Raw genomic sequence first — 20113 nt, 5'->3', positions numbered from 1 at the left:
TCTTTCTTGTCAGTCCTGCCATCCCGGGAATCAGTCTGGTGAACCTTTGCGGCACTCCCTCAATAGCAAGAATGTCCTTCCTCAGATTAGGAGACCAAAACTACACAATATTCAAGGTGTGGTCTCAGCAAGACCCTGTACAACTGCAGCAAGACCTCCCTGCTCCTATACTCAAATCCTCTCGCTATGAAGGCCAACATGCTGTTTACGCCTTCACCGCCTGCTGTACCTGCATGCCAACTTTCAATGACTGATGTACCATGACACCCGGGTCTCGTTGCACTTCCCCTTTTCCTAATCTGTCACCATTCAGATAATCCGCCTTTCTATTTTTGCCACCAAAGTGGATAACCTCACATTTATCTACATTATACTGCATCTGCCATGCATTTGCCCACTCACCTACACTGTCCAAGTCACCCTGTAGCCTCTTAGCATCCACTTCACAGCTCACACTGCCACCCAGCTTAGTGTCATCTGCAAACTTGGAGATATTACATTCAATTCCTTCGCCTAAATCATTAATGTCAACTGTAAATAGCTGGGGTCCCAGCACTGAACCTTGCGGTACCCCACTAGCCATTCTGCAAAGGACCCGTTTATTCCCACTTTTTGCTTCCTGTCCGCCAACCAGTTCTCTATCCATGTCAGTACATTACCCCCAATACCATGTGCTTTAATTTTGCACACTAATCTCTTGTGTGGGACCTTGTCAAAAGCCTTTTGAAAGTCCAAATACACCACATCCACTGGTTCTCCCTTGTCCACTCTACTCGTTGCATCCTCACAAAACTCTAGAGGATTTGTGAAGCATGATTTCTCCTTCATAAATCCATGCTGACTTGGACCGATCCTGTCACTGCTTTCCAAATGAGCTGCTGTTACATCCTTAATAATTGATTCCAACATTTTCCCCACCACCGACGTCAGGCTCACTGGTCTATAATTCCCTGTTTTCTCTCTCTCTGGGGCAGCCGAAACAGAGGCGGACACCCCATAGTCTCTCGCGGTTGACAGTGTCAAAGGCCTTCGTAAGCGCAAAGAAGGCCATGTGCAGGCCAGATCCAAGACCGTCGAACTACAGTAAGCAGGCGACACTTGCATCTGCGCGAATTCGGAGACTGAGCTCCAGGATATAGTCAACATCTTCACTGAGGCATACGAAAGCATAGGCCTTGCACTAAACATTCGTAAGACAAAGGTTCTCCACCAACCTGACTCCGCCACACAGCACTGCCCCGCCACACAGCACTGCCCCCCCCCCCCCCCCAGTCATCAAGATCCATGGTGCGGCCCTGGACAATGTGGATCACTTTCCATACCTCGGGAGCCTTATTATCAGCAAGAGCAGACATCGACAATGAGGTTCACCACAGCCTCCAGTGCGCCAGCGCATCAGGCCCTCAAATCTGCCACCAAGCTCATGGTCTACAGTGTTGTAGTGATACCCACCCTCCTGTATAGCTAAGACATGGACCATATACAGTAGACACCTCAAATCACTGGAGAAATACCACCAACGATATCTCTGCAAGATCCTGCAAATCCCCTGGAAGGACAGACGCACCAATGTTGGCGTCCTCGATCAGGCCAACATCCCCAGCATCGAAGCACTGACCGCACTCGACCAACTCCGTTAGATGGGCCACATTGTTCGCATGCCTGACACAAGACTCCCAAAGCAAGCGCTCTACTCGGAACTCCTACACAGCAAGCGAGCCCCAGGTAGACAGAGGAAACGTTTCAAGGACACCCTTAAAGCCTCCTTGATAAAATGCAACATCCCCACCGACACCTGGGAGTCCCTGGCCAAAGACCGCCTTAAGTGGAGGAAGAGCTTCCGGGAGGGCGCTGAGCACCTTGAGTCTCGTCGCTGAGACCATGCAGAAAACAAGAGCAGACAGCGGAAGGAGCGTGTGACAAACCAGTCCCACCCACCCTTTTCTTCAACTACTGTCTGTCCCACTTGTGACAGAGACTGTAGTGTAGTCAGTCACCTGAGAACTCACTTTTAGAGTGGAAGCAAGTCTTTCTCGATTTCGAGGGACTGCCTATGATGATGTAGACCATAAGCTTGGTGCCAGATTTGAGGTCCTGGTCTTCGAAAACACACTTCCTCGAGCGAACAAAGGCTGCACTGGCCCAAATAGGACATGAGTCTCTCCACACTTGGGAACGGAGTGCTCCTCAGGTGCGTTGAAGAGGCAGGAAGTTTAATATCCTTGGGAAACTGTTTCGACTTCACACTAACATTAAACTTGTGAATGTTAATGGAGTGTTGATGCGCAAGGTGACTTTCAAAGTAGAGCAAGACGACCTCCTCTAGGGATTGTAATTGTTTCTTGTTATGTCAGGCTGGCACCTTTTAATGTGGATTCAAGCCACATTTACATTATAACTGTACCAGTATCACAACATCATCATAGGCAGTCCCTCGAAACGAGGATGATTTGCTTCCACGCCAAAAAAAGGATGAGTTCAGAGGTGTTACAATGAAGGACCTGAACTACATCCTGAAGTGTGGAAGATGCCTGTGCATGGATTTAAAAAAAAAAATGTGTGGTGGCCGTTGCGCACTACTCACCACACGGGCTTGACAGAGCTAGGTTTTGGTTCAGTGGCAAGGATTAACCAAGACGACTGGAGACCTGCTCTGTTGAATGGACCTAGTGCGTGCACACATCGCAGTGTGGGCTGGCCCGTGCTGTCGTTGTCCCTGAGCCCTCGCCTCTTCTGGCCCCAAACTCGCACCTCTCCTGGGCCCTGATCACATCCCTCTACAATCTCTAGCCGCTCCTTCGCACCGACCTCGCCGTTCCTCCTGTATCTGCCCAAGCTCCAATCACCGACCTGGACCTTGATGACTTCCCTCTTTGCTGACGTCGCCCTCCTGCACCAGCTCGCGCAGTACCTTGCAGTGGTAAGCTGCCCATGGCTGCTGCTCGCCGCTCCTTTTATGGCTCCGACAACACTGATGGTCTCTCGCAGGTCCCATTCGCGAAAAACCATCATTATCTCAAAAGTTGTAGTGGAGAAACGCCACTAGTCGTGGGTTCAAATCTGGCCCAGATTGGTGTGGAATCTATTACATTTGCTGGTTGTAAGGTCCCTGTGTTTGGTCAATGTATTTTTTAAGCTGGTCTGAGGATGTGGCCACTGACTAGGCCGCATTAATTGCCTATCTCTAGCTGCCCTGAGAAGATGGTGGTAGGCCTTTTTCTTGAATTGCTGCAGTCTTTAGAGTGATGGTACAATGTTGTTAAGTAGGGACTTCCAGAACATTGGCTCAGCAATGATGGCAATGCAATATATGTCCAAATCAGGATGATTGTGTGACTTGGAGGGGAGTTTGGAGGTGGTGGTGTTTCTACGACATTGCTACCCTAATCTTTCTCGGCAATAGAGGTTGCAGGGGGAAGAGGTGCCGTCACAGTAATCTTGTTGAGTTGCTGCTGTGCACCCTGTAGGATGTACATAGAAACATAGAAACATAGAAAATAGGTGCAGGAGTAGGCCATTCGGCCCTTCTAGCCTGCACCGCCATTCAATGAGTTCATGGCTGAACATGCAACTTCAGTACCCCATTCCTGCTTTCTCACTATACCCCTTGATTCCCCTAGTAATAAGGACTTCATCTAACTCCTTTTTGAATATATTTAGTGAATTGGCCTCAACAACTTTCTGTGGTAGAGAATTCCACAGGTTCACCACTCTCTGGGTGAAGAAATTCCTCCTCATCTCGGTCCTAAATGGCTTCCCCCTTATCCTTAGACTGTGTCCCCTGGTTCTGGACTTCCCCAACATTGGGAACATTCTTCCTGCATCTAACCTGTCTAACCCCGTCAGAATTTTAAACGTTTCTATGAGGTCCCCTCTCATTCTTCTGAACTCCAGTGAATACAAGCCCAGTTGATCCAGTCTTTCTTGATAGGTCAGTCCCGCCATCCCGGTCTGGTGAACCTTCGCTGCACTCCCTCAATAGCAAGAATGTCCTTCCTCAGGTTAGGAGACCAAAACTGTACACAATACTCCAGGTGTGGCCTCACCAAGGCCCTGTACAATTGTAGCAACACCTCCCTGCCCTTGTACTCAAATCCCCTCGCTATGAAGGCCAACATGCCATTTGCTTTCTTAACCGCCTGCTGTACCTGCATGCCAACCTTCAATGACTGATGTACCATGATACCCAGGTCTCTTTGCACCTGCCCTTTTCCTAATCTGTCACCATTCAGATAATAGTCTGTCTCTCTGTTTTTACCACCAAAGTGGATAACCTCACATTTATCCACATTATACTTCATCTGCCATGCATTTGGCCACTCACCTAACCTATCCAAGTCGCTCTGCAGCCTCTTAGAATCCTCCTTGCAGCTCACACTGCCACCCAACTTAGTGTCATCCGCAAATTTGGAGATACTACATTTAATCCCCTCGTCTAAATCATTAATGTACAGTGTAAACAGCTGGGGCCCCAGCACAGAACCTTGCGGTACCCCACTAGTCACTGCCTACCATTCTGAAAAGTCCCCATTTACTCCTACTCTTTGCTTCCTGTCTGACAACCAGTTCTCAATCCATGTCAGCACACTACCCCCAATCCCATGTGCTTTAACTTTGCACATTAATCTCTTGTGTGGGACCTTGTCGAAAGCCTTCTGAAAGTCCAAATATACCACATCAACTGGTTCTCCCTTGTCCACTCTACTGGAAACATCCTCAAAAAATTCCAGAAGATTTGTCAAGCATGATTTCCCTTTCACAGGTCCAAGTCAGCATGGATTTATCATATTACCTCTTTCCAAATGCACTGCAATGACATCCTTAATAATTGATTCCATCATTTTAACCACTACCGATGTCAGGCTGACCGGTCTGTAATTCCCTGTTTTCTCTCTCCCTCCTTTTTTAAAAAGTGGGGTTACATTGGCTACCCTCCACTCCATAGGAACTGATCCAGAGTCAATGGAATGTTGGAAAATGACTGTCAATGCATCCACTATTTCCAAGGCCACCTCCTTAAGTACTCTGGGATGCAGACCATCAGGCCCTGGGGATTTATCGGCCTTCAATCCCATCAATTTCCCCAACACAATTTCCCGACTAATAAGGATTTCCCTCAGTTCCTCCTCCTTACTAGACCCTCCGACCCCTTTTATATCCGGAAGGTTGTTTGTGTCCTCCTCAGTGAATACCGAACCAAAGTACTTGTTCAATTGGTCCGCCATTTCTTTGTTCCCCGTTATTACTTCCCCTGATTCTGACTGCAGGGGACATATACAGCAGCCACAATATGCCTATGATGGAAGCAGTCGACATTGAGTCCAATAGTAGACTGATCAAGCGACCTACTTGGTCCTGAGTATGACATCGTATCCTGACATGAGTCAAGTAGACAGTGGGGTGGCTTGACCCATCCACCTCCACGGAGGTGTGTGGGGGACCTGACCCATCCACCTCCATGGCACGAACCTGGTATTGCAGTACTTCCAGGAACGGTGCAGTGGCTCTAGGCCTTTTGGCTAAGAGCATTGGCGCAGAGTGATCCTTGGCATGTGCAAGGTGACCTCTGGCGTTTGTGATTTGACAAAGAATTGGAACGATTGGCTACGAATTTCAAAAAAAAATGAGTCAAGTAGACAGTGGAGAGATTTTGAGGGGGTTAGGGCATGAGATGAAAATATCACTCCACTGCATTAGGGAGTGCTCTTCTGAAGTTTGGGCTATGGCACTTTAAATTAGAATGGGAAAATTATGGCGGTATCTAACAGTGACTTGGGAGTACTGCACTTGAAGCTGAAATGGAGACCCCGTGCACTAAAATCTGATGATGCAACAAAAAAAAAGGGGAACATATTCAGTTCAGAAAATATCGATGTTCATGTGGCAGATTTTGTAGCTTTGCTAATATTTTTGTTGAATGGCTTCCAGCAGCCCTACTGTAATGCTTCAGTCTCAATAAAGGGCATTAGCCAAGAAGAAATTTTACTATACAGTGTTGCTAGATTCTGAGATGGTCCACAGCATAACCATTGTGAACAAATGCTTCTTAATTCTGAAACCATAATGACTGGCTAAAGTACTGTAGGGATGTATCTTCTTTTGTTCAGACTAGGACTATCCTGTTTGACTCCAGAGTTTGATTCGCTTTTAAAGACAATCTAAGGCAGATGAACGTCTACCATTCCAGTCAGTTGGTATGATTACTCACTCCATGTAGTGGGAGTGAACAGTTCAACCTTTGTTATTAAAATAAACTTTTTGTGCAGAAGCCATTAAATGGAACTGAAAATAAATTCTGGTACTCAACTCTTGTATACAGCAGCACAGTGAAGACTTGTTTCCAACACGCCCCCCCCCACCCCCAATCCCATCATGTAAAGTTTCTGTGACTGAGCATGGATGGGCTACAGATAATGAGGCCTTTTACAATGCAGATCAAGAGCCTGCTGCTGGGAAGTGCACAAGAGCGATCACGGATGGATTTTCCCTTCAGCTTTTCCCTCTTCTTCTAGAAAACTCGGTTGCCTCAATGCAACTGTCTTTTTCCCAATCCCCTACACGTTCACTGGACTAAATGGAAAATTAATTTATGCCCAACTGCTTGTGGTACAAGGTGTTGCTACACACCACCTGATGTCACTGGCCCTGTACAAGCGAACCACATCTGTAGTATGTTGACCACATTTTGAACCAACTTTGGGCCCTCCATAGTTGGTGATCATATACTGAGAGAAATGAGAATTGTTAACTTTTAGAGTTGACATTCGGAGGTTCCTGCAGCCAGTTTTTGTTGTATTCTTTGCGGATTCAATGCAACATTTTTAACTTGGGTTCACAGTAGAAAAGTAGCTTCAGTTAGTAGACCGAACTTGAACCGCTGCCCCCCTTCATGCTATAAATGGTAAAGCATGCCACAGTTCTAACAATTACACTTGAATTATGATTTGATACAACCGAGATCAAATGGGATATCCACCATACACTCGTATCAACTCCAAAAAGAGGTAAATACCACACTTCACATTGACCTGGATTTTGTGGTCAGCAGCAAGGAACACTGTTCGCCAGTCACTATACCTACAGCTGCCCACAGACTTTTTGTGGAGTTTTGAGTGGTAACATCTGGTTACTAGGGATGCCCTTCAGTGTGGCACCCTCGACTGTGGTCTGTCTGTGTGTGTGTGTTTGTGTGAGTGAGAACAGGACAAGCAACAGCATGCATGTTCAACCAATCAGATTAATTCTTTGAGTTCATTCTAAATTTAGAATATTTAATTCACTGTAAAATCATGTACAGAAAGTGAACTAGTGAGGGAAAGAAAGATGGGATTGAGAGAGAGAGGGATGGAAAGAAAATGTTTTTTAAAAAAAAAGTAACTTTTTAAAATCTCTGACAATAACTAAAATCTGAAGGAATGAGACTCCACTCTTGTAAAAGTAAATATTCAGGGCCAGAGAGATTGTTTGGCAGTAATTAAGATTTATTATGCCGTTACAAATTCACTTGCAGCTAAATGCACAAGCCCTCACTTTTTCTGCGTTTCGGGGCCACTCATGTGCGTTAATGCTGAGTCTATCGGTGCGGTACTGATGTAGCAAAGCTTGTGGAGGAGCCAGGAAAATCAGACAGCAACTTCCGGATTTCCATGTTTAACTCTGTCGGGTTGGCAGAAGTTTCTGTCCAAATTACTCCATTATAAGTAAGACTATTGGATAACTTTACAAGAAAGGCAGCTACAACAAACAACTGATGGTACAACTACTTGGAAAACAAACATTGAATATGTACTCAAATCTTTTAAAATATCACCTTCAGAATGTATAAAAGCAAAATACTGCAGATGCTGGAAATCTGAAATATAAACAGAAACTGTTGGAAATGCTCAGCAGGTCAGGCAGCATCTGTGGAGAGAGAAACAGAGTTAACGTTTCAAGTTGATTACTCGTTCTGATGAAAGGTCATCGACCTGCAATGTTAACTCTGTTTCTCTCTCTACAGAACCTGTCTGACCTGCTGAGTATTTCCAGCATTTTCTGATTTTATCTTCAGAATGTATTTCAGTCTAATAATCTGTAAGACTTTGGGAGAAAAGCAGTCATGATGATATGTTTACATGGGTGAGGCAATAGGGTGCCTACTGTAGAGTCCCAAGTGCCAATTCAACAAAATGAATTGAAATCCAAAAATATTGAATGGGGGATGGCCAGAAATACCAGTGCCTCTTTGCATGACGGGAATAATAATGTCACCAATGTTAAACTGGAGACATTAACTGCATTCCTTTTGAGGTGACCACTGAGGGGTTAGATTAGAAATCATGAATTTCAGTTTCCCTCAATCTGCAAATTTGTAGACATTAACTCCTGAAATGGGAATCACAAGACATTAGGTAATCTTCTGACACTACTAATTTCTGAATACAGGCAACAATACTGAGGGAAAGCGCCAAGGACATGTGAATATTATTGAAATCAGGAAAGCTTTGTATGTTGGCTGCTTTTGTGATCTGAGGAATAGAATTTTTTTAAGACGCATCTTTATTTGTCTTTAAAGCGTATTGCTGTCTTTATCTAGAGTCACAGGAAAAATATATAATTTAGAAGTTTTCCTTATTTCTCATGAATGGCAAAATTCTACTTCCACCACCTTGTCACATGGCATGGTCTGTGTCAGGGTCACTAGTGCTACCACGATCACTTTCAAACCTAAACTGTAGGAAGTATTCTGTGTACAAGTTAAGTGCCCTTTGTAACTTTCCACTTCTTGAAACGTTTGATAGCACTGGCTTTCTTACAAGTTTACGTTTAGTTCCTCAATAATGCAGATTTTCAGTATTTATACTGTACTTTAGCACTCATTAAACTCTTCCACTACGAGGAAAAATGATTTGTGTGCATTTTACTTGGGGGTGGGGGGGCATTGGAAAATGGTTGATATTCCTTAATACCTAATTTATGGAGCTATCGAAAGTCTATCATGTATCTAATGCTTTCTATATTACTATTTTTATGTATTTGGAAAGTTTGCAAGGAATGCAAATTTTAGAATTTTATAAATAGGCGATTATAGAAAATCCCTTGCCTGTCTGGAATCTGAGAATTGTCTCTCTGGGTTGGAGGCAGTGCTCTTGAAGATTTTGGATAGGGTATAGATTGAACTTCTTTTGAAGATTGTGGTGATCTAATAACACTTGTATTTGTATAGTGCCTTACCACAGACATGCCTCAAAGCTCTTCATACAATGGATTACTTTGGAGTGCAGTGACTTTTGTTGTGTAGGTATATCTGGCAGCCATTACGTTATGAGCATCCCACATATTGCATTGAAATGAATGACAAGTTAATTTGGTTTTGCTAATGCTATTGGTTGAGGACAGTATGCTGGCTAGGAATAGTGCTATGGAACCTTTAATATGTATGGGTAGACAGATTCTCTGTTTAACTTAAAACAATTAATTCTCGTAATGTGGGGATTGCTGGCAAGGCTGGCATTTATTGCACATTCCTAGTTGTGCTGCGTTTGATACAACTGAGTAGCTTGATAGGCTACCTTAGCGGGCAGTTGAGTCGATCATGTTGGTGTGGGACTGGTGTCCCATATCGGCAAGATCGGGTAAGGATGGTGGGTTTCTTTCCTTAAAAGACATTGTGAACCAGTTTGGTTTATATGACAATCCTGGTACACTCATCATAAAGGTGGAAACTGAGTACTGTGTACAATGAGCAAGTGTGACCATATCTCCTTTTAATAAGATTCCAGAATGCAGGTACCTCATATATATACTGTGCTCCCAAGGGATGCTGGGATCCCTTGGGAATCCAACAGGTAGGTTCTGTGCTGGTGGTCAGGTGTCATGCAGGTTACAAAGGGTTAAATACATAACAAATCCGATAACTTTATGATCACTTTTTTTACTGATGCCAGCCAGGTTTTTATTTCCTGATTTTTTTTTCTTCAAATTTTCAAACTAGTGTTCTCTGGATTATTAATCCAGGCCTTTGGATTACTAGTCAAGTAAAAGAAACACTACACCATCCTACCCAGATATCTTACCTGAAACATATCTGAAAATGCAGTATTCTCGTGCAGTAATATCTGTGATGAACAGATTGTTTTCAATTAATAGTTTCCAATGCTAAGAAAATATATTACGATCATTAGAAAAGGCTGAATAGCCCAGTTATGAATTTATGCTTCCTTTACTCTGCAAGCATTCTCCAACACATTAACAGATTTAGAGTAGGCACTCTACCCACTTTGCTGGCCCCCCCATTCCCCACCCAATTTTTATCATCCAATGGGGTTAGCTTCCACGGGTATGCTGATGAAGTGTAGCTCTCTATCTCCACCATTTGTCTGGATGCCATGACTGACTCTTTGTTGTCAAGAGTGCTTGTTTAACATCGTCTTGAGTGAATCCAACTTGATATTTGAAAAACTGAAGACATCGTCTTTGGCCATTCCTTTGGGATGAACCAGACTGTTTGTAATCTTGCTGTCTTATTTGACCTTGAACCTTGAGTTTTAAATCCCACATCCTATTTATCATCAACATTGTCTGCGTGCACCCCATTTTCTTTGCTGAAACCCTTGTACAGGTCTTTGTCACCTTCAAATTTGACACTTCCGGTATTCTTGTTGCTGTTCTCCCATCCTGCTCCCTCAATAAACTGCAGCATTTGAAATTCCACCGCATGAACCCTGTACTGCACTAAGTTCAGCTCACGCATCACTCCTGTCTTTAGTGACCTACACTGACCCGCAACCCCGACACACAAAATTAAAATCTTCTTTCTCATTATAAAGTTCTCCATGGCCTAGCCTCATCATACCTCTGCAATCTCCTCCACCCTATAACCTTGTTTAATGCTCTGTTTCTTTGACTCCAGCCATCTATATGTCCTCTTTTTCCCTCCCTCGCACCCCCAGCCTGTGTTTTTTTTGCTGCATTATTGGTGGCAGAATCTTCAGCCACCTTGGTGCTACCTCTCTGGAACACACTCCCTGAACCTCTGCTTTTCTCTCCATCTTTAAAGAAAGACTTGCATTTATAATAGCGCCTTTCACGACCATCAGAGGTCTCAAAGTGCTTTACAGCCAATGAAGTACTTTTGGAGTGTAGTCACCGTTTGTTGTAATGTGGGAAACCTTTTTAAAGACATCTCAAAATCGTTCTTTTCAACCGGTCTTATGATCACTCTTCCTAATTCTTTCTCTTCCTGGTTCACTGTCCATTTCTTTACATCCACTTGTCAAGACATTCTTTACATTAAAGGTTCCTTATTATTATAACAACAACAACTTGTATTTATATAGCACATTTAAAGAAGTAAAACATCCCAAGGCGCTTCACAGAAGTATGAGACCAAAAATTTGACACCAAACCACATAAGGAGAAATTAGGGCAGGCGACCGTAAGTTTTAAGGAGCATCTTAAAGGAGGATAGAGAGGCGGAGAGGTTTAGGCAGGGAATTCCAGAGCTTGGGGCCTAGGCAACAGAAGGCACGGCCACCAATGGTTGAGCGATTCTAATCAGGGATGCTCAAGAGGGTAGAATTAGAGGAGTGCAGACACATCGGGGGTGGGTGGATGGGGGAGTAAGTTGTGGGGCTGGAGGAGATTACAGAGATGGGGAGGGGCGAGGCCATGGAGGGATTTGAAAACAAGGATGAGAATTTTGAAATCGAAGCATTGCTTAACCGGGAACCAAAGTCATAGTCAGTGAGCACAGGGATGATAGGTGAGCGGGACTTGGTGCGAGTTAGGACATGGGCAGCGAGTTTTGGATCAGATCAAGTTTACGTAGGGTAGAATGTGGGAAGCCAGCCAGGGGTGCGTTGGAATAGTCAAGTCTAGAGGTAACAAAGGCATGGATGAGGGCTTCAGCAGCGGATGAGCTGAGGCAGGGGCGGAGGTGGGCGATTATAAATGTAAGTAGTTGTGTGTCTCTGTTAAAGATAGCAGTAATTCTTAGGTTTTGTGTATATTAACTGTACGAGGCCCCATAAGCACATGCTTTGTGAATTCTTGGGTATAACCCTGGTCTCATGGGATTTTTAAAACTATGCTGAAGTGTTGACTTAAGTTTGATTTTTTTTTAAAACACAAAATGGTGCTTTGATAGTACTGGAGTATATATAGGAATGGCTTAGAAATAATCTACTGTTGCACACATATTAGCATTGTTTTGTCCTGTCCATGATTTATAAAAGGTTAAGTCAGCTTGTAATGAAAGCTGAATAGTTTTTACTAATCTGTTACCAGCAGGAATTCTCAATGATAATTGTGTTGTCTCTAACAGCTGGAGCAAAAAGCATTAGCAGGAATCCTAGAGACTGTCGTGGTTAAAAGACCTGAAGATTTGGCGGTTTGTCAGGACTGGACTGTAATTCAACTAATGAATTCAATATGTGTACCATTTTCTTCTGGGCCACACACTGTCTTGTGCATGCTTAATTATTGTGAACCCAGTAATAAATAACTAGCCCTATTAATGACATTGAGATGTACAGGATAATTTGGAATATTTGTCCATGGAATCAAAAATGTAGTTTTATTAGGAATTTGAAGCTTTTTGTAGGATTTTCAGGAAATGACAGGCCAAATGCAGGTTTGAGAGTGGAAGGGTCATTGGCAGTGTTATTGATGTATTGTCCTTTTAGACTGTTCGAATGTGTGATGTATTTCTGTCATGTTCTAATTGCTTTACTCAGTATCAAGCAGTCGAGCAGAGGATGCGGTTCCTTGAATTCATAGAATCTAAATTATATTTTTGTTTAAAATTCAGTTTTAAAGGGGTGAGTTTGGCTTATTATCCCTTTTTCATGGTTTTGAATTTACATTTTAAAAACTGGATTTGTTCCTGGAAAATCTGTTGCTGCAGAAGGTGAAACAGCAGTATCCTTACTGAGATCTATTTATATAAACTCTATTGTAATCTTTATAAAATGGCTCCTGTTCTGCTTCATACTTTGGATCTGGTGTTCACTAAACTCCACCCTACTTTCCAAATGTATTTTTGTTAATTAGCAATTACATAGTTGACATTTAATGTACTAAAAGCATTAATAGAACAAGTTAATGTGTTAAAATTGACTTAATCTTATTCCTAGATTAACTAAACCTAGATTGCAACTAAGAGCTGAATGGTTGGCATATTTTTAGTTAATGTGAATTTCTATATTGGGTTACTAACCCAAGGGGAACCCAATAAACATTTGGTGTTTGAGAGTGAGTCAGTCTAGTTAGATAAATCATTTTTTAAATAGTTGTTTGAATTTAGAGAACTCTGGTGATTTTTTTTTTCTGTTCCTTCTCTGTCATTTGTCTACAAGCAGTGCTATAATAGCATTTACATGTGCTTCTTAGAGCAAAACTGAATCTTCAACTGTTAGTTGCAGGGTCAAGTCTCAAAAATGGTGTCTTTCTTTAATGGCCAACTCCTTCAGTTTCAAGTCAGTGTCAAACAGTCTGCTGACATTCTACTCTCTCAAAACAAATGGTCACTTGTACTGGAGAGCACCAGTAGTACCTTGCCCTGGCAGATGTCAGCACCTTCAGAAGTGGCAGGTAGAAGATTGTAAGGGGAGGGGGAGGATAGAAAGGAGGAGAATAGATTTTGTGTGCCCCCGCCCATCTGCCGTAGTTCTTACAGGTTTTGAGCAAGACAACCTTAATTACCACTGACTCTTCATATAATGCAAAATTACCACTTGTCGACGGTACTTAGTTTAAAAAAAAATCCTAAACAATAGCTAAATTTGTTGTGATTGTATTGTATTGTTCTCTCGTTACAGACTACACGGGTCCTTTACAGGCGGACTGCAGCCGATGAAATGTGGTGTTGCTATAGTAACAGACTAAGTGCAGCCTCAAGGTCGGTCAGTTATGACAGTGATCAGTCCCTGCTCAATGTGCAGGATTGTACAAGCTGCATTTGAAAGATTATTGGAATGCTTCTGTGCCAAAGTCTGCTTATGCACTTGTATTTGTAAAATTCAGAATGTTAATGAAAATATGAAGAGGTGTCTGCCTTGCAGCTTACTTGGGCCCCAGTTTTCAGATATTTGTTTTAATAGAGGTGGGAAGGGGAGAACATTGTACAGAATTGGGTACAGTACCTAATAATTCTTGTAAAAAGAATCAAAGTTTTCAAAGTTAATTTCATTAAATGTTTGGGGGGAAAAAAAACTGAATTTGAGGTATTTTTAAAAACACATTTAAACATCCATGGTCCATTATTTGTTCCTAAGTGATTAATCATGTAGATGAAGCCAAATATTGTTTCCTGTCACTTCGGATGGGGGTGGGGGGCGGCGGGGGGGGGGTGGTGCGGTGGGAGAAAGGAGGATGGATGTGTGAATTTAAACAGCAGTCTTTGAATATTTGACAGAACTCCTTTCTGAGATGACGTGGAAGGTTTCAGCTGGTCCTTTTTCATGAATCTTTAGTGCTTTGTTTCATTTAGTTTTTATGGTTATTTTGTGAAGGTTTGAAGCTTTGTTGCTGGCCTCACATCTCTGGTCTGGGTTGTGCTTTACCAACTCTGAACATATAAGCAGATAAGCCATAAAGTGAATATAACATGCATCATAAAAGTATCAAAGCCATTAAAGAGTGGATTGCGATAAGCTTGCTTTTATTAGTTGAAAAATTCTTGCTAGAGGTTTGCAGCACTCTTTGCCAAACTTGCATTGGACACAATGGGTGCGTGTGCTCAGAGAAGGGGTGAAAAGGAGAGCAGCTGTCCAAGGCAAAGTGGCAGTCAGGAGCATGGGTACATAATGTTTGAACGTTGAATGTAATTTGCATGGCTAGTCAAATTCAAATGCTTTGGAAGCTCCATTTTCTACACTCTCTATAAAGAGGATTTTTTTTGTTCATGTATTAGGTATTTGCATGTTCCCAGCCCGTAATTATCCTCAATTATAATTAATGGATAAAAAATACGGACTGGGCCACGCAATTTCCTGATACGTGGTTCAGACATGCCCTAGGAGCGCTGAAGTGGAAAATCTTCTTTTTAACAGATTTTCTGATTATTTGTTAGAATTTTTGCAGCACAAAGCCTTGAGTGAAATATTGCAACTACATAAAAATTTATTTCATTTTATATTCCTGTGCCTAGGGTATCACTCTACTATTTATATGCAAGAACAACTTTTGGGGACACGAGAGTATCTGGCAATTTCTTATGTATTTTAGGGGGGGATCCCCTCCATTATACAGATATTGCTAGTTTCACCATACCCTAGATTTCTGATAATCTGTTGGCTTTGAAGAACTGAACCAAATGATGATTAAAAATTGGCATTCAGATTATAATTTAGCTTTGACTTTGAGTGTCAAACGTCCGATGCTGTTGTTACTTATGGTAGCATCCAATAACACTGCAGACAATTGAGGAACTGTGTGTTTTTGTGGGACTTGGGAACTAAAGGATATGAAGTAAATTTTCTGTTCTTTGTGTGACAAAAATAAATTATGGTAATGTTTTTTTTCTTTTTGTCGTGGTACATATGGAGGTTTAAGAGCAAGTTTCACTCTCAGAAAATAGTCCAGCTTGTGTTGATATACAATAGGTCAATTTTTTGTTGTTAACTATGCCTCCACAGAAAATAGAAAAGACTCTAACTCCTAGAAATACATAGGCCCGGAATTTGTTGTAAATTTGTGATCTATGGCACTCCAATGTCCCAACAAGAAGTCAGTCAGCTCCATGAATAGAAAGGGTTTCCATTCACCGTCTGTGATGCCTGGCAGCACATTTTGCACATGAAGGATGGATCCTGTGTGAAAAGGCATACCCTTTGATGCCATGTCTGCTGCCAGTTTGGGACCCCAGAATGCAGCTGAGAAGTGATAACCACGTCCATGTAGCCGACCTCTTAGGTGGTTGAAAGGAGCCCCGAGTTTCTCAACAGCTGCCTGGACAGATCTGGGAGTGTCCTGCAATATTCATAGAAACATAGAAAATAGGTGCAGGAGTAGGCCATTCGGCCCTTCGAGCCTGCACCACCATTCAATGAGTTCATGGCTGAACATGAAACTTCAGTACCCCATTCCTGCTTTCTCGCCATACCCCTTGATCCCCCTAGTAGTAAGGACTTCATCTAACTCCTTTTTGAATATATTTAGTGAATTGGCCTCAACAACTTTCTGTGGGTAGAGAATTCCACAGGTTCACCACTCTCTGGGTGAAGAAGTTTCTCCTCATCTCGGTCCTAAATGGCTTACCCCTTATCCTTAGACTGTGACCCCTGGTTCTGGACTTCCCCAACATTGGGAACATTCTTCTTGCATCTAACCTGTCTAAACCCGTCAGAATTTTAAACGTTTTTATGAGATCCTCTCATAGAAGCCCAGTTGATCCAGTCTGTCTTGATATGTCAGTCCCACCATCTCGGGAATCAGTCTGGTGATCCTTCGCTGCACTCCCTCAATAGCAAGAATGTCCTTCCTCAAGTTAGGAGACCAAAATTGTACACAATACTCACCAAGGCCCTGTACAACTGTAGTAACACCTCTCTGCCCCTGTACTCAAATCCCCTCGCTATGAAGGCTAACATGCCATTTGCTTTCTTAACCGCCTGCTGTACCTGCATGCCAACCTTCAATGACTGATGTACCATGACACCCAGGTCTCGTTACACCTCCCCTTTTCCTAATCTGTCACCATTCAGATAATAGTCTGTCTCTCTGTTTTTACCACCAAAGTGGATAACCTCACATTTATCCACATTATACTTCTTCTGCCATGCATTTGCCTCATCTGCCATGCATTTGCTCACTCACTTAACCTATCCAAGTCACTCTGCAGCCTCATAGCATCCTCCTCGTAGCTCACACTGTCACCCAACTTAGTGTCATCCGCAAATTTGGAGATACTACATTTAATCCCCTCGTCTAAATCATTAATGTACAATGTAAACAGCTGGGGCCCCAGCACAGAACCTTGCGGTACCCCACTAGTCACTGCCTGCCATTCTGAAAAGTACCCATTTACTCCTACTCTTTGCTTCCTGTCTGCCAACCAGTTCTCAATCCACGTCAGCACACTACCCCCAATCCCATGTGCTTTAACTTTGCACATTAATCTCTTGTGTGGGACCTTGTCGAAAGCCTTCTGAAAGTCCAAATACACCACATCAACTGGTTCTTCCTTGTCCACTCTACTGGAAACATCCTCAAAAAATTCCAGAAGATTTGTCAAGCATGATTTCCCTTTCACAAATCCATGCTGACTTGGACCTATCATGTCACCTCTTTCCAAATCCGCTGCTATGACATCCTTAATAATTGATTCCATTATTTTCCCCACTACCGATGTCAGGCTGACCGGTCTATAATTCCCTGTTTTCTCTCTCCCTCCTTTTTTAAAAAGTGGGGTTACATTGGCTACCCTCCACTCCATAGGAACTGATCCAGAGTCTATGGAATGTTGGAAAATGACTGTTAATGCATCCGCTATTTCCAAGGCCACCATCTTAAGTACTCTGGGATGCAGACCATCAGGCCCTGGGGATTTATCGGCCTTCAATCCCATCAATTTCCCCAACACAATTTCTCGACTAATAAGGATTTCCCTCAGTTCCTCCTTCTTACTAGACCCTCTGACCCCTTTTATATCCGTAAGGTTGTTTGTGTCCTTAGTGAATACCGAACCAAAGTACTTGTTCAATTGGTCTGCCATTTCTTTGTTCCCCGTTATGACTTCCCCTGATTCTAACTGCAGGGAACCTACGTTTGTCTTTACTAACCTTTTTCTCTACATATCTATAGAAGCTTTTGCAGTCCGTTTTAATGTTCCCTGCAAGCTTCCTCTCGTACTCTCTTTTCCCTGCTCTAATCAAACCCTTTGTCCTCCTCTGCTGAGTTCTAAATTTCTCCCAGTCCCTGGGCTCGCTGCTATTTCTGGCCAATTTGTATGCCACTTCCTTGGCTTTAATACTATCCCTGATTTCCCTTGATAGCCTCAGTTGAGTCACCTTCCCTTTTTAATTTTTACGCCAGACAGGGATGTACAAATAATTGTTGTAGTTCCTCCATGTGGTCTCTAAATGTCTGCCATTGCCCATCCACTGTCAACCCCTTAAGTATCATTCGCCAATCTATCCTAGCCAATTCACGCCTCATACCTTCAAAGTTACCCTTCTTTAAGTTCTGGACCATGGTCTCTGAATTAACTGTTTCATTCTCCATCCTAATGTAGAATTCCACCATATTATGGTCACTCTTCCCCAAGGGGCTTCGCACAACGAGATTGCGAATTAATCCTCTCTCATTACACAGCACCCAGTCTAAGATGGCCTCCCCCTAGTTGGTTCCTCGACATATTGGTCTAGAAAACCATCCCTTATGCACTCCAGGAAATCCTCCTCCACCGTATTGCTTCCAGTTTGGTTAGCCCAATCTATGTGCATATTAAAGTCACCCATGATAACTGCTCCTCGGAAAAGGTTAAGATTGCCATGAGGGAAAGTCCAAGCCTCGACTGGGAGAGGGGCTAGAAGATCCTGAGCTGCTTTAGGTGTTGGAGCCAAGTGGTGTTGCATGTTAGCATCCGGTATTGCTTGGAGAGGGCATATTTGGCTGAGGTTGTCACCGACTGCATGCCCCCACAAGGACCGACTGTGAAAAAGGGTCACATTCAACTTGTAAAGAAACTGAGTGCCCTGTGTGGAACCTCCAGGCTGCTATGTGGCCGCCCAGCTTGGTGGGAACGTTGGTGTCACATCGCTATACTCGAGTTCAAAAAACGCTTTATTACAACAGTAAATTTCAAAGCAGGACAGGTAACTTTTTTTTCTCAAATTCTTGTGTTTGGTTATTTTATAAGAATATTTGTTGAGCTCATTTTGAATTATTTACAATTACACTTTTTAACTTTAAACTTTAATGAACTTCAATAAACTTTTAACTTTTATAGAAGAATAACCGTTCCAAGTGACAACAATTAAAATGAAAGTAACCATAACGGTGACAATTACCCCCGCCCCGGACAAAGGTGTAAGAGGAGGTTGTAGAGCCAGCAAACACAGCCACCCTACTCCTTCCAGGCACCCTGCATTACCCTGGTGCCTAGACAAATCTTTTGGCCAGCTATTCCTGCTCCATGTACCAATTTCTGGATCAAATATTGGATTCCTGATGCCAGAATGAGGAGTCATGAGGTTGTGGTTGATCTCTGCTAACAACAGTTGGCACCTGGCACAGCTGCCGCTGGCACCTTCCCAGCTTGGGCTCCTGTCATGGAGCGATAACAGGCGCAGGTACTCACCAGACTATGGACTGTCTATGCCGACCTCAGCCTCCACCACTGCCACAGTGCTGCAGTAGCGTGCAAATCCCACCATGTGATTTTGATCACTCCTTAACATTATGCCCTGCAAAGACACATCGGAAGAAATGTTAGGTTTGAAGTCCATCACATGTGTACAACCCATGCAACACAACAGGTGACGGGCCAATGGGAATAAATTGGTACTACATTTTGAGGGAGGTGGGGAGAGGGATTTGCAACTACCTCACTGATCAGGCAGTGTTCCACTTTAGAGTCTTGAGTGTGATGATGCCCAGGGCGGCTGAGGAAGAAAGGGAGAGCATGCCGTTTGTCTTGCCTTCCCAACTCTAGTGAAGTCATTAAACTTTTTATGGTACTGCCCCAATGTCCTGGGGGCAATGGAGGTGGCTCGCTCACTCCCTCTCCATGCTCGTCTTCTGACCCCCATTTGCTGACTGCTCTGTCAGGGAGCTCAACTGCTCTGTCAGTCCCACCTTCACTTGATCTGAAGGATGTCCTCTGCAGAATTGTAGGCCCCCTTCCTGCCAGCCTGAACATTGTTCTGATTGGTCATCTATGAGAAGAAAATTTTTTTAAGACAGTGGAAACTCTCTGGACTCAGAAATCAGAGAGAGTTGTCTGCCACTTACCTTGAACTCCCCAGTTTCGCTGTGAAGAATTGTATCTCCCCCACCTTTTTATAGAACACTGCCTTAGTTCCCTGGGACCTCAGTAGTTGCATTTAAACCATGCTGATCTTTTACGCTGCTCCTTGCATTCTCTGCACAGAAAATTTCTGTGTAAAAATGGTGTAAATTTCATCGTAAT

General features: G+C 43.2%; 1 protein-coding gene across 7 annotated transcripts in view; it reads left to right on the top strand.

Moving 5' to 3' along the window:
* The window catches only part of LOC139277623 (nuclear receptor coactivator 3-like), a 210518-nt gene that overhangs the window by 20171 nt on the left and 170234 nt on the right, over nt 1-20113 (top strand). The window contains exon 1 of one of the 7 annotated variants that reach the window (XM_070896339.1): nt 13803-13879. The exons of the other annotated variants lie outside the window; for them this stretch is intronic. The gene's annotated coding sequence lies outside the window, so the exon portion shown is untranslated. Of the gene's footprint in view, nt 1-13802; nt 13880-20113 lie in introns of those variants that run through there. 7 annotated transcript variants of the gene reach the window in all.

The sequence above is a fragment of the Pristiophorus japonicus genome, chromosome 12, assembly GCF_044704955.1.
Source record: "Pristiophorus japonicus isolate sPriJap1 chromosome 12, sPriJap1.hap1, whole genome shotgun sequence".
NCBI classification, from domain to species: Eukaryota; Metazoa; Chordata; class Chondrichthyes; family Pristiophoridae; genus Pristiophorus; species Pristiophorus japonicus.
This window is presented reverse-complemented; position numbering and strand designations above follow the sequence as displayed.